The 15,073-nt window shown below is 37.7% G+C and overlaps 1 long non-coding RNA gene across 2 annotated transcripts; it reads left to right on the top strand.

Annotated features, from left to right (window-relative positions):
• Nucleotides 1–113: 113 nt before the first annotated feature.
• LOC145674920 (uncharacterized) lies at nucleotides 114–11,774 on the top strand. Of its 2 annotated transcripts, none has more exons than XR_014129073.1 (4): nucleotides 114–499; nucleotides 6,160–6,401; nucleotides 8,209–8,380; nucleotides 11,624–11,774. It is a non-coding gene; the product is annotated as an uncharacterized LOC145674920 (long non-coding RNA). The 2 variants fall into 2 exon arrangements; XR_014129072.1 differs by having other exon boundaries at nucleotides 188–499.
• The last annotated feature ends 3,299 nt before the right edge of the window (nucleotides 11,775–15,073 follow it).

The following is a 15,073-nucleotide window of genomic DNA, read 5'->3' as shown; positions in this document are numbered from 1 at the left end:
CCAATGCTGCTAAAACCGAAACTATAGTAATTCTGGCTCCTAAGAAGCGCTCCAGATTTCACAGTAATTCACACTTACTTCCATCGCTGTTAACGACAATCGTCTTAGAATCTCCAAAACTGTTAATACTTAAGACACACCATAGATAGATACCTCAGATGGAAGACTATGTCCAGGACATCAACAAAAAGGCATATACCCTAATAGCATGTTGGTTTGCAGCAAGTCTTTCATTATATTTGATTTTAACTTGCTAGACTTTCCGTGCACTGTACACCTGCTGCAGGCTTTTTGAAAGAGTTACCCGCAAATGTCGTAATTTGATTTTCACTTGCTACATTTTACTAGCCTCGGAGGTTTGATGGAACTTTGTAGCAAATGTATCAGTTCTAGTTTCTACCAAGAGGTGGCACAAAATCTAATCTTAGAAATCTGCCCGCCAGGTCGCCATTTGTACAGGTGCTAAGTGAAGGTAGAAGTGAATAATTAAGATAATTACGTAAGTATCCAGATGTAGAGATAATTTATATTTTAAACGTGTAATGTTTGACTAAGTTGTTGAGAAAAATATACTGAGTGTATTTTCGTATACAGTGAATGATGGGTTTGTAAATGGCATACAAAATTAATCAGTTTGTACAGCAGAATATGTCTTTATATGCGTAAAAACACACACGCATATCTTAATTATCTGATATGAGCCGTAATTCCTACTGTCTATTTTCAGTTGTTACTATGAACTGGACAGTCAGGACAAAAAAAAAAAAAAAAAAATTCAAAATAACTTATCACTGGTCCATCTCTATCATTCGATGTTACTATATATTGGTTAATAAAACCAATGTAAAAATATGTTTTGTAACATTGGCCGCAATGTGAATTGTGTTCGAACTGATGTTTAAATACTGTGCTACTGCAATTTCGTGCTACTGCAGTCAAGATTTGCTGTGAAGTTTAATTGCATAATACCCTTGTGTACATTGATAGTTAATTGAATACTTATGTAATTGTAGCTTTTTGATCCTGATTTCCACTCCATTAAAATCGAGAACGGGGGAGAGATACCGATGGTAATTGCAAATAATGGCTCAACTTTAATTATTCTCCTCCACTATCAAACCTAGAAAAAAAATCGAAATACATAATTCACAGAGTGTGTGCTACTGCAAGTGAAGATTTGATGTGAAGTTTACTTGTGTACGGGAGGGTTCTAGATTACTGGTCCCCCATGTAGATTAGTAGCTGGGTAGGATTTTTCTGTACTAAAGTTTATACATTTAACTTATACAGTAGGCTATTGCCGAGCGAGCGTTAGCGAGTGAAGGCGGGTTAGAGTCCCGCAGGGCACGTTGTTTTCTGTCTTTATTACTGCTCAATGGGAAGGGGGAGCAGTAATCTAGAACCTTGCCCTTGTGTACATTGATAGTTAATTGAATACTTATGTAATTGTAGCTTTTTGATCCTTATTTCCACTCCATTAAAATCGAGAACGGGGGAGAGATAACGACGGTAATTGCAAATAATGGCTTAATTTTAACTATTCCCCTCCACTATCAAAAAATCGAAATACTTAATTCACAGAGTACTATTACCTTTTAGATGTATCCCTGATCTATCAAACCTACGAAAAACTTCAATAGCCTACTTAATTCACAGAATATTGCCGAGCGAACGAAGGTGGGTTAGTAGCCCCGCAACGCTCGTTGTGTTCTTTAAATTCATTACCATGGTAGTAGTAGTAGTAGTAGGGTTAGTACTAGTAGTAGTAGCAGTAGTAAGAACTCGAAATTACCATTCCTTACCTCATTTCTCCTACAAATTTTGCAGATGTCTTGTCAAAACGGAGGGGAGTAACTAAAGTTAATCCAAAATAATGGAGAAGTCTAGGAACGCCCCTCCAGTTTCACTGTGCAAAAATGCGGCATTACTCGAGCAGACGGCTCTACCAAATTTTCACATATTTATTGCGTTTTCTGATTTCTTCTTGCAGAGCATGCACTAAACGAGGAGCTAATGCATAAACCATGAACTAATTTGTGCTAGGTGGCCACTAAAAGCACGAATGCTATCTATCCGAGTCAGGGCAAGAACGCAGCAGGGGGACCGAGGGGTGCGTCCGTAGGGAGCAGGCGCGTCAGCGACGGGGGCATACGCATAAACAAGGATAGTGGAAAAATACATAAGACATCCGCAATAATTTTCATCTTCAAAAACAAATAATTGTAATAATTCTTACTTTCAAAATGGCTTCACTGGTTTCCCGGATACAAATGGTCCGCTGCGAGGAGAAATTCGTTTGTTTTGAATTTTTACTTCTTTTCCACACGTCACATAGTTGATTTTACGTTTTAACACACCATGGCGCTCCAAAAACTTTATAATATGACACTCCTTATCCCCCAAACGACATAAGTGTATTAACCGCTTGCCCGGAACACCGACATATATTGCCACAAAAGTGCCGAAGCCCCCCTTGCCCATCCTGCTTGCTCTGGGACGAGGAGCAAGGTTCTAGAACACACTCCTTCTTCATTGAGTTAAAATAAACGTAGAAGCAACGTACCCTGCGGGGCTCCAAACGCGCTTTCACTCGCTCGGCAATAGTGCGTGTGGATTAAGTATTGATTTTTCTACAGAAAGCAGTGAATCTGACTCACGTGAGAGGACCAGTGTTCTAAAACCTCCCCCGAACTAAGCTAACTGAAGCTCGTAATTTGTTTGGGAACCATGGATCCGCTTCCAAATTACCCGAGGGCAAACAGAGGCACAAGATGATCGAGTCACCATAGGAAACCAGGAAAGGGGGCGTGTGTTAATTTTAGTCAAATTTTTGAGAAAATTACCGTGCGAAATGGAGAATTTGTCGTTTGTATGCTTAATAATACGTGAAGTTGTATTTCTTTCATAAGTGATGATGGAATTACTTAGCGGAATGTTACAGCATCGTTGGATTGTGGAAAGTTTCCGAGCGGTACGTGCTAATATTTAAGAACGACACCGCGTTTGCTAAATCTAACAGATATTGAACGAGGTCCAGCAAAAGGTGAACTATTTGTATTTTCCAAAATACAGGGAAAATAATCATAGTGAGTTTTTTTTTTTTTTTTAGCTACAATAACTCTTGTCACATCTGTTTACACATCTGTTTAAATAAATAAATAATATGCTATGTATTAGCAGGATTGAAAAAACCCGGGCTTTTTTGAAAAAGCCCAACCCACCTGGGCCCATATGTTTTTTTTCGGGTTTAGTTGTTTTTTCTCGAAATTTTTCAATGTCTTTGGGCTAAAAGTGTTAAAATGTGATTTATATTTCAAGATTGTCATTGTCATAACTTGCAACAATTTTCTACTTAGTGCTCTTTTGAAAAAATGCCGCCATTTTGAAATTTTACATTCGATTGCCGAGAAAATCTGTACAGCAAATTTAGCGTAACTCGTGCTTTTACCATCGAAATTTCAACTTAAAAGACTGAAAATTGCGCTTCGTACCATGGATACTCGCTGTTTTGAAAAAATGGCCGCCATTTTGATATTTTACCTTGGTATCTTTTTTTTTTTTTTTAATGTTCCGGAAATTATCCGAGTTTCCATTAAATGCAATGGAAAAAGTAGCATTGCAAATTTCGCTCGCTATCAAGTCGGATTTCGCCTGCTATTAGGGTGGTGTAATAACTTCCTCGAAACTGTTACCTGCAACAGCCCACTGTTCATTCACTAATTACAGGATTTCCAGCCAGTCAGAATTTTTTTTTTTCACTTTTCGAATAAGCTGATATTGATAGCAGAAATGGAACGGAGTTAAAATACAGGACATTTCCTCTCACGACTAAATTTACGGGGACGCGAGACACTCGGGCCCAAAAACGGTACTGTCCCGTTTTTTATGGGACGTATGGCAGGCTTAAGCGTAAAATAAATAGTTTTATTGTTGAAGTATTCATTTCCGATCCTTCTGCGTTTAATTTCCCGAGCACTTCTTTCACGGCGTGTACATCAAAACTTCCATTAGTACGGAAATTTGAACTCAGCACTTGAAATAGTAAGCGGTACATAGTCTTCGAAACCCCGAGCATTAAGCTTCTTAAATTTGACAAGAATTTTTACGCTATTGCTGGTGTTGATTCTACAGAATGCTTATTTGAAGAGTAGCAACAAATGACTTAACTAAACTGTTATTGTTGGAGAACCAAATTTTAGTTGAACAAACTTGTGTTTTACATCAAAAGTAAGAAATAATACTAGTAGTTTTACTAATGTATTTACATGTGTACTAATAGTACCGGCACCTATGACCGTAAACCCGTCAAACGTATGAGTGATAATGTCCCTCGGTGTCGCCAAGTCGACGAGCATACTATTCACGGAAAATATTTTTGAAAGTACAAAATCGCTTATTTTACTTCAAATAGGCTATAAGCATAACCCATACATTAATTTGTTGTATAACTATCTCAAGTTAAGGTAAGTTTGGAAAAAACATCATTTAGTGCATTCAAAAATTTTATAAAGGTCTTATGTTGAAGGTTATTGTATACCTTAACGTGAAAGCCTCTAATTCGCCCAAGGAAGGTCTAAAATCTGATGAAAATCACTTACAATGTGATCACCTTAGTTGTACCAATAATATACTAACAAACAGGTCAAAAACCCAGGTGGGTTTTAAAGTGGGTTTTTTCAGGTGGGCCCAACCCGAAAGAATCCACCGGGTTTTTTCGGGCTGCGCCCACTTGGGCAAACCCTGTGTATTAGTTACAAGTTTTCATCTATTTTGTCGCATAGGGTGACCCTGTCTTTCCGCCATCAATTCGATGGCATTCCTGATACTGATAATCGATTTGTTACTTTCATTCTTATTAAAAGTTCGTTTCATTCGTATTTAAAGTTATATAGCCTGATCTCTTTCATTATTACTACTACTCAGCTGATGATGTAGGGATAGTGTGTCTGGTTCCCAAACATCGTTCGGTAGGTTGAGCGTGGGCACCAAGCTTGCTCCGGGCAGCCGTCTTGACTGAAGTTTTCCTAGTTTCTCAGTGCCACCAGGCAAATGCCAAAATAGTACCTTTTATAAGGCCATGGCTGCTGCATCTCACGATCCTTGACCTTCCCCTTTCCCTAAGGATTGTATGCGTAAAGGACTAGAGAATTTTTATTCAATTTATTATTACTATCTCAATTATTTATATATTGGGACCAGAGGAGATGTGGGAAAAAAAATTGTCGGAGCTGATCTTTGATTTGTAATCTTTAGTTGGGCCGAATGACTTCTTGATATGTCTTCAAGTTCCCAGGTGTGGCAAAACCAAGATGTCAACTAAATCTAATATGGCCATCACTCTGTCACTCAGGTTTAGTGTTTCTCTCTGTAACTTGGAGATTTAAAACACATACAGTGGCTAAATCTCAACAGAACACATTACATATTATGCTGGGTCAACCAAAGAACGTTTGTTTGTTTTTCGTATAGTGTAAAAATTGAACTGTTACATTGTGTTGGGGAATTCTGCTGGACTTCAGTTGGTCGAATTCGACCCTTAATTGGTAATCTCTAACGGGCAAGTTTGGCTGACATATTTCTGAAGGGCCCAATTGTGTTTGCCTGGCTACAGTATATTTATTAGCTGTTGTCACTCGGATGGTTAAGCCATTTTCCTGTCAGCTCCATTAAAATAGGCGTGGTAAAATGTGGGTGAATAAGAGCCATAATGTTTTTTTTCTCGTAATAACGGTTAGCCTTCCGATTTTGATATGCCAAATCCCTGTAGGTGCAAATTATTTTTTTAAGGAGTGTAAGTTACGTGATGAACCGGGGATCAAACCTGGGACCTTCGAGCATACGTCCGATGTGCTGCCATCTGCGCAGCCAATCGATCCACTTCTCAACCACATAAATTCCACTCTATAAAAAGTTGTATACATTCTCTTTATTGTTAGTTCCCTTTTTTCTCAACGTAATTACATTCACCAAGCTTTTTGTTGCTGGTGTAACTTTTATTGTAAACTAAGATTATTCTATATATACAGTATATATATACCTTAGAAATCTAAAAAGGAAAAGGGTAGTGGTAGCTCATATAATTTCACGGAATGTATACGCTTTGTGAACGTTACAATTTATTCAACTTTACACTGACGTAAATGAAATTACCTGTTGCAGTACATGAATCGTTTTCGAATCGACAGTGGAGTATTCTACAACAGTGGATGATAGATTTATCAAACAGTGTAAACAATCTGGATAAAAAGGTGAATAATATTCTAGGCAGTAAGGATGTATCAGAAGAAGACGAGAATGACGACCATTTTGCTTCTTTGGGCGTGCTACCGTTGAAAACATTGGAAGACTTCCATAAGTTTGAACAACAGTTGAAGGACAACTCTAAATTCAGATTGAAATTGGTAAGCAACATTTTTCTTTGAATGTAGCTGTGTGCATATTATATTGTAGTTGGAGTTTACTCTGAGATCCTAATTCTACAGGTATTCACCTGTTCATCGATATGTCAGGCGTTACTTTTTATTTTATATTTATAGGTTATACCTTTCTAGCTTGTAGTGAATGCTACTTTCTTTGATCTGTTTTTTTATTCACTGATAGAAGTCATGGGGAACCTCCCCGATATTTCGTTCTCTCATACAGTTTGAAACTACTTGGCACATACATTATGTGCTTCCCATCTAATGCTGTATGGTAAACCGTATTCCTCAAGGTACTGTTTACGTGGGCCTGTTCGAACCAGTTGCGCATGGTGGCTCAGTAGTAGAGTGCTCACTTCTAGTTTCAAGGATCCGTGTTCGATCGCAGCCCCTGCCAACGTCGTGCTCGTGGGATTTATCGGGGCTTTCCCATTTCCTTCTACTTTCTCATTCCACCATTTCTTTCATAAATCCTTTGTCGTCTCCTTCACCCTAAGCTGGCACAACCATGGGGAGCTAAACTAAATATTTCGTTTCATTTCGCTTAATTTCTTTTTGAAGCAATGTTAGCCTTAAACAGTCGACGGAATCGATTGAAAGTTAATTTTAGAAGGTGTGGAGCGTTGGGTAATCATTCGCTAGGTTGTGAGTTCTAATTACGTTTATAGTCATCCTGATTTTTTTAAAAGTTTTTATATAGTTCCACGTAGACATTTCCTAAGTGCATCATTGAGGAGAGACGGGGGTTAGTAAACTCAAGATTTTTTTGAGTTCGACAGTTTCCTCTATAGCTTGAAAAACAGAAGGGCAAAGATTGGCACGTGGGAATTATCCAATCAAATTTATTAGTGCCTAATACATTATGGAATACTTCTATCTTTCTTTGGTAGATGCTAGTGATATCATGAGCAACAAGCACCATATTGTTGACATAAGTATTGTATATTATGATGATGATGATTGTTTGAAAGTTTGGTCATGTCATGTAAGCTGCGTACTAGATTTTTACGAATAGAATTGGATCATGCTTATTTTTAGGCAAATACGATATTTTATTTCTGTAGATATTTTTAGTTTACTAGAAAAGTGAAAAGATAACTAATAGTTGAAATCTCTGTATAGTCTTTCTTAAATAGGTTATTGATCTAGCTGCTTCTGTTGCATGCTTGCAAAACCTGCAGAAGCTTATTCGGAAATAAGCTCTATTGAAAATTTTTATTACATTACCGAGCTCCAGTTCCTTTACTGTTGCTTGAAAAGGGCAAGGAACTATCTCCGATTTTCAGTTTCTGCTGATGGCCTTCACTCGTAATGATTTTATTTCTGCACCAAAAAAGAGAGAGCTTATATACCAGATGGCTCTACGAATAGATGACAGAAACCTCTCTGTATTTTTTTTAACTTGGTTCAAAATTTCAGAGAAGGAAGCTCATAACCATGTAAAGGGTTCTATTTATTTTCCATATTCTCCATTGTTAAAATCAGTTGACTGATTCGTGATTAGCAAATAATTCAACAGTGAAATTGTTGCAGGAATGAACAAAATAGAAAATCACAATGCGCCACGCATGAAATCGTTTATGTGAATAGGAACAGCCTTCTTTGCAAGCTTATACTCTCTATGTTTTAATTTGTAATAGCCACTTTTGTTTAACGTGAGTGGGAAAAACACGTTTTAGAGGAAAAAGATAGTTCTTAATAAGACAACTTTAGTCTCTTACATGTAATATGTAAGCTTGTAGTTGCTTATTGTGAAAAATAGAATCATTAAATATCTGCATTTTTTCAGGTTTAAATGTTAATCAGTACTGGTGGTCGTGATGAGAAGACGCTCATCAATAATATGCTCCGACGCCTCTTACATGATGAATTGGCCCAGATGTTCACGTTAAGTGGGAGATCGACGAAGAAATTGGATAAGAAAGCGTTCATTGGGACACAAATTGGGAATATTGTATTACGTAAGTACTTTATATAAAATTTTCTTTATACTGATACCTATAAATCTCACTGCTCCGATCGGACTACCTGATGAGGTTTCCCCTTATGTCTTTACTTCCAGCAGACGAATGATTGGATGGTAGATTCTGGGACTCTGCCTGTCCACATCCTTCCCTTCCCTTATCCCGGCCTGACCCGTAGATGCCCAAGAGGTAGAAATACATTCTTTCAAGTTTAGTTTGTGAATATGTCTAAGATTTTAAAAGGTGAGTTCAGTAAGCTATAAATAATATGCATTTTAAAATTTTTGAAAGATTTTGCAACTTTGTTATGCTATCACCCACATCGTATATTGCACCAAGACACCAACATAGCAATTCTTCATTAAGATGTCAGGTAGGTGTTGCTGAAAGAAACTGAAATAATTGCTGGGAGTAAATTAACTTTGGAACATCGGTGATTTTTGACGCTACATTCGAATTATTGAATTAGGCAGCTGTTTATCGTGATTCTATTTTAAATAAATATTGAAATAGTTGTCATGACTTATGACTTAACCCTAGTATGAAAAGAGGTTCCTTAAAAATATTAAATGTAGTTTTAAAATATTTATATAGGATTGCGCTTTACTCACCAGAAGGAAGACATTTTTCAGTTTTACCTATATATTGTCTGTTTACCAGAAATGTGGAAATCTCTGCAAATTTGTGTAGCTATCAATATCGGGCCTGATTTTTTAGTCGTAATTTTTAACAAATGACAAACCTGTAAGACGAGTCCGAGTTTCTTTCAACAAAATGTGTCGTTGGAAGTTTACATTTTTCCTATTCTTTTTTGTTACTTTATACGTAAGACGACCTTTGGCTCTTAGAAGTTGTCTGTTGCCGTTTAAATAAGTTTTCGAGGCTAATTTACTGCTGAAATATTCGCTTGTCGCCTGCGGTGACGTTAGGGTTGGGAAGTGCTTTCTCCCATGTACAACAATGATCCGGTAACTTACCTTGATTCGAGGCTTTGTTTGCCTTTAGGGGCGCTTCAATATTGTCACTAACGAAGACGTAAACACATCCGCTTCTAACTCGAAAATACGAATTTGAGAGAAAAATCTATATATATATATATATATATATATATATATATATATATATATATATATATATATATATATAAAAGAAGGTCCGATTATCGAAATTCGAGAAAAAACTTGCGAGTTTTTCTCGCTTTTAGAATTTCAAATTTGATCTTTCTTTGAAAGATAGAATCGTGGGAGGCGCTCTCATATAAATCAAATAATAAATATTTATATACTAATGATAATGCTCTCCACGCTTTTCCCTTCGAAAGTTTTTTTTTAATTTTTATTTTATTTTTAAACTTGTTTTGCATAGTTGTTTGTAAGAATTTAGATTTTAATTCTCACAGCCAATAGAACTACATATTGTATGAATAAATTTTATATATATATTTTTTTTCGCGCTATAGTTTACAGTTTGTAAACTCTGCAGCAATGTCCGTGGTGTTTACCTTGTATTTTTCATTTAAAATGAGAAAAACAAAGAATGGAATTAACTCCATGTCCAAGCTGCTTTTTACAATATGAATAAATAATTGCAGATCTTTCTGTCCTTACGAAAAAATGTGAATATATTGATGTAGACTTGTTCATAAAACTTCGTCCTTACCAGTGTCTTGCATTGCTGTGTATACTCAAATACAATTTTATAAAATTAATTATTTCTGTTTTGACATGCGTGTAAGAAAGTGTACATTAGTACTACTGATGAGAAAGTGAAAGAAAACACAGGCGATTGGCTGCACCAAGCTAAAACTAGGTTGATTAGGCTGTAAGTAGTATGCAATTTTATAATTGATGGGTTTGTAAATGAAAAGTAGATTTTGAGTTTCGTAAAAGGAAACTAGACTGGATATTTAATAGATTTCTTAATCGCGTCAGCGAATGATAGATCCATGTATTATAACGCAAATGCCACTATAATGCAGCCCTTTATTACACACTTAAATAAATCTTTAATAATTGTCAAATATCATATAAGGGTAATACGTACTTCTGCTTTGTAGTAAAAGTTATGCGTTTCGCTTCTTTAAGCTGATTCGTTGAATGGCTCGAGGGCTGATTAGATACCCAGTAAATCTGTTTAAAATATTGTCGAGGACCCAAGTTTTGTCCTCGAGTGTACCAGCTAGATTCAGAAAGATGATGAAGTCGGAGTGTAGTACTGAAGTACAAGATGGTCATACAGGTGTCTTATTTAGAATTGAATTTAGAAACAAAAGTAACAAACAGGACCTCTTCTATCAATTTGTAAGAATGAAACGGAAACACACTTGAGAATAGGTGATTGTTTGAAGACAAAGAATATAGTAAGCTGACTGGACATTCATGAAGTCACGTTTAGGTTTCTTAAACTGAACATTTCAAGAATACAAGACTCGGAGAAGTAACAATAGGTGACGAAGATAACACGCGACAGTGTTGTCCACCACAAAGAAATTATTAAAATCCCTGAAAAGGACACACAGGGACTCATTCTGGTTCATTTTGCTCACACTGACTCATTCTGTTCATTCGCGCTTATTTCCCTCATTCGGATTCTTAAGATCTCAGTCTCTACACCAAACTCAGCCTCTCCATATCCATTTATAACCTGTAGCAGTACAGTAAACAACTCTATTGAACCGAGTACCTCAGGGAGCGGATTCAACGTCTTTACCGCCGATGCAATGGGACAGCAGACGTAGAAGGTACAAAAGATGCCAGTGTTTATTAACCCTCAAGAAACCTAAACTGTGTACTGAATGTCTCATTCCTTTAAACAATTACACGTTCTAAGTCTCAGTTATTGGAAACAATCACAGTGTTTAATCACTCACTTCTCAAACAAATCACTAGAATTTAGAGAAAAAATATCTAGCCAGAGAAAGAAAAAAGGTTTAGTTTGTATATAATATATTAGATTCGGGATAGCGTTGATAGATACTACTTATATAAGATTTAAGATATAAGGTAAAACGCTGAGATAGTGATGAAGATATTGCACAAGCTGCGTGGGTGGACAATATATCGTAGTAGGCAGTACTTCTAGTAGAACACTCGAAACATAAAAGTAAACTCCAGTAGACACCTTGATTACAGACATTGTGGAATTAATAAAGCGAAAACTACTTTAAAATTAATTTAATGAAATATGTAATGAATTTATAATATAAAAAATTGATGGTTTGCATTTCCTTTTATATTTCAGTAAGGAGAAGCAGCAAAAAGAGGAAGCAGCTGCAGTTGGTGGGGAACAAGTGGAAGAATTAACGTAGTACTTTGAAAAGCAAATTTTGTATTACATATTTAGCCCATGGACGAAAAAAAAGTTAACTAACAAGGGCAAAATATAATTAATGAAACTAAATTAGGTGTTGTTCATTTATATTATTTAGAATGCTTTCCTTATAATATTGAAGTATTAATTTCTTTTATGTTTTTATTTAATTTCCTTTAGAATATGAACACGAGCCTATAAAAGTCGAAATATTTTTAAATAGACATGAAAAGAGCTAAAATCACCGGAAAGCATTCCAGTTTTCACCCTCCGACGTGTGCTATTAAGTTAAAAAAGTATTTCTTGCTGTAACGTAAGTCTAGGGTGAGCTTTCTCAATTGATATCAAAGGTATAAAAAAAGGGGGAGGTATTCTAGAGTCTTATTGATGCATCCATTCTCAGAAGATCAAGGTTTACGCACTAGCGTTTAGTTATAGTTTTGTCGAGGAATTCCATGTGGTTGGATTATAACTGCAATAATCAGGAAGCTTACACAAATGTTAAAACTGTTTTAATGAACCACAATGCAGATACAAATAATAACTTTATTTTTCACGGTTACAGCAAAAGAATTTTTAGATTATTTTGTCACATTTTGCTGTTGCAGAATTTTAGGCCATATTGTCATTTTCTTTGATATCAATTGGATTTTTGTATGAGTGTAAGTTTGCATGCAGTACCTTCTGCAAGCGTTTCACTTCCATAAGTCATGTGTAAGTTAGCAGGCAGTGGCGAGATGAGCTCGCGGCCTAGACTTTCCATTGTCGAAGAAAAATGCATGTTTTACTATTTCTTTTACAAGTACATCACTTGGTCTCGCCAAGTGGTATATTTGTATTATAGCAAAATAATGCACTTTTCTTCTGCAATGAACGTGCAAGCTGTACTCGCTAATGCATCCTTCAATGTGCTATTACTAGCAGAAGACTTGCAGAAGAAGTAAAGTCCTTGCTATGCTAAGTTCCACACACTTGCAGTAGACTTGCAATACAAGTATATACCTGCAGAAGACTTACTACACTCACTTGAAGAAAACCTGCTGTAGCCTTGAAATGTAAGTATATACTTGCAGAAGACTTACTACAAACTTGCTGTAGACTCTTTAGGGACTTGCAGTGCAAGTCGTATCCTTGCAGAGACTTGCTTTTAACCTACACAAATTTGCTGCTAACTTGTTGTGCACTTGCAGTGCACGTGATATACTTCCTGAGACTTGCGTCAAACCTGGACTAGCTTGCTGCCAACTTGCTGTGCACTGGCAGTGCAAGTAGAAACTTGCTTTGCAAACTTACCATACATTTGCACTGCAGGCGTGTTGCATGTTCAAAGAGCGTCAACTAGGAAGTTTGCATTAAACTTGCAGACTTGCATCACAAGTCTGCTGCAAGTTTGCCAGACTTGAATTGCAAATCTGCTGCAAGTTTGTTGCAAGTCATTTTTGCTATTTGGGGAACGACGTTTTGGATTTCGGTAAAAATGACTGAAACCGTGATATGTTGTAGCTATGGTGATTCCGAGAAAAAGTCTTAATGGGCACAACTACCAATCACTGATAGTTTGACCACTACGAGGCCACTTTTTCGAAAGCACCCGAAGATAGTGATATTTTGGATTTCGATGAAAATTACTGAAACTGTGATATGTTGTAGATATCGTGATTAGGGATGCGCACGAGTCGAGTCGGGTGGAGATTTAAGTCTGTCTCGAGAAAATATTGTCTCGACTCGAAAATGATTCTGTCTTGACTGTTTCTGTCTCAATTGTTTCTGTCTCGACTGTTTCTGTCTCGACTCGGCCCCGAACTCGAGAGGAGACGCCTCCAATTTCGACTCCAGACAAAATATACTAGTTGAAATATACGTAAACATTAGCCAGAACATTATGACTACCTAGCTAATCGTCAGTATGTCCACCTTTGGCACGGATAACAACGGCGACGCGTCTTGGCATGGACCCAATGATCCTTGTAGGTCGCTGGAGAGAGTTGACACCATATGCGCACACACAGGTCACCTAATTCCCGTTAATTCTAGGGAGGGAGCAATGCGCTCTGACGTTACGTTAAATTACCTACCAGATGTGTTTGATTGGGTGCAGATCCGGCTAGTTGGGAGGCCTAGCACAAAGGTCCGTATCCACGGGGGTTAGGGGGTTGCGCCCCTCTAAACTTTGGCTGCCCCCCCTAAAATTTTCACGGTAGGCTTGCAAATGAACTATAATATGGTGATAAAGTATAATATGATTGGGTCGGCCCCCCTAACTTCTACCGGCGCCCCCTAAATTTTTGGGCTGGCAACGAGTCTGCAAGCACATCACTTGGAACTCGCCCTTGTGTTTCTCGAACCATTTCATCACACTCCTACCATTGTGACATGGTGCATTATCTTGTCCAAAAATGCCACTACCATTGGGAAACATGGTCGTCATGAAGGGGTGTACGTAGTCTGCAATCAGTGTGCGATACTCCTCGGCCATCATGGTGCCTTGTTCAAGCTCCACTAGAGCGTGGATGCTCATGTGAATGTTCCGTAGAGCATAATTAAGCCCACGCTAGGTTCTCTCCGTCCCGCAGTATCCACCCTCCATTGTCATAATAAAGGTATTGGGATTCATCAGACAATACAACACTCTGCCACTGCGCCAAGGTCCAGTGGCGATGGTCACGTGTTCATTTCAGTCGTAGCTGCCTATGTCGTGGCGAGGCGATAACATTCGCTCATGGATGGATCGTCGATTGAGGCCCATCGTTAGGAGTATTCGACGCACTGTGTGTTCAGACACACTTGTACTTTGCTCCGTATTAAAGTTTTATGTTCGTTCCACCACAGTTCGCTGTCTGTCCTGTTTTCCTAGTCTGTTCAGCCTGCGACCTTCTACATCTGTAAAGAGGTGGGGGCGCCCAACCCCTCGACCTTTGGACGTTGTTTCCTCTTGGTTTCGCCAATTTTTGATGACACTCACCACAGCACTCCTCGAACATTCGACAAGTCCTGCAGTTTACGAAATTATCGTCCCGAGTCTTCGGGTCATTACAACCTTATTACAGATCTGACCTCGGTCAAACTCAGATAGATCGGGCGCTTTCCCAATTCTACACACGATCAGCACTCTCACTCATACTACATGCACCGTACGTGTGTCTGACTTGCAGGCATTCCTCTGCTATCGCCTGGACGGGTTTATATGGATAGTAGGTAGGTGGTCATAATGTTCTTTCTGATCAACTCGAATTCAAAATTATAGAAAGATTTTCAAGATATTCGAGTCGAGTCGAGATTTTTACGAGCAGTTTCGACTCGACTCGAAAATTCGAGAAATACGTTTGTATCGACTCGTCTGGAATTTTACAAAGTGTGTCTCGACTTGAATCTCGAGTCGAA

The sequence above is a fragment of the Thermobia domestica genome, chromosome 18 (assembly GCF_964235325.1).
Source record: "Thermobia domestica chromosome 18, izTheDome1.hap1.1, whole genome shotgun sequence".
In the NCBI taxonomy this organism is placed as follows: domain Eukaryota; kingdom Metazoa; phylum Arthropoda; class Insecta; order Zygentoma; family Lepismatidae; genus Thermobia; species Thermobia domestica.
This window is presented reverse-complemented; position numbering and strand designations above follow the sequence as displayed.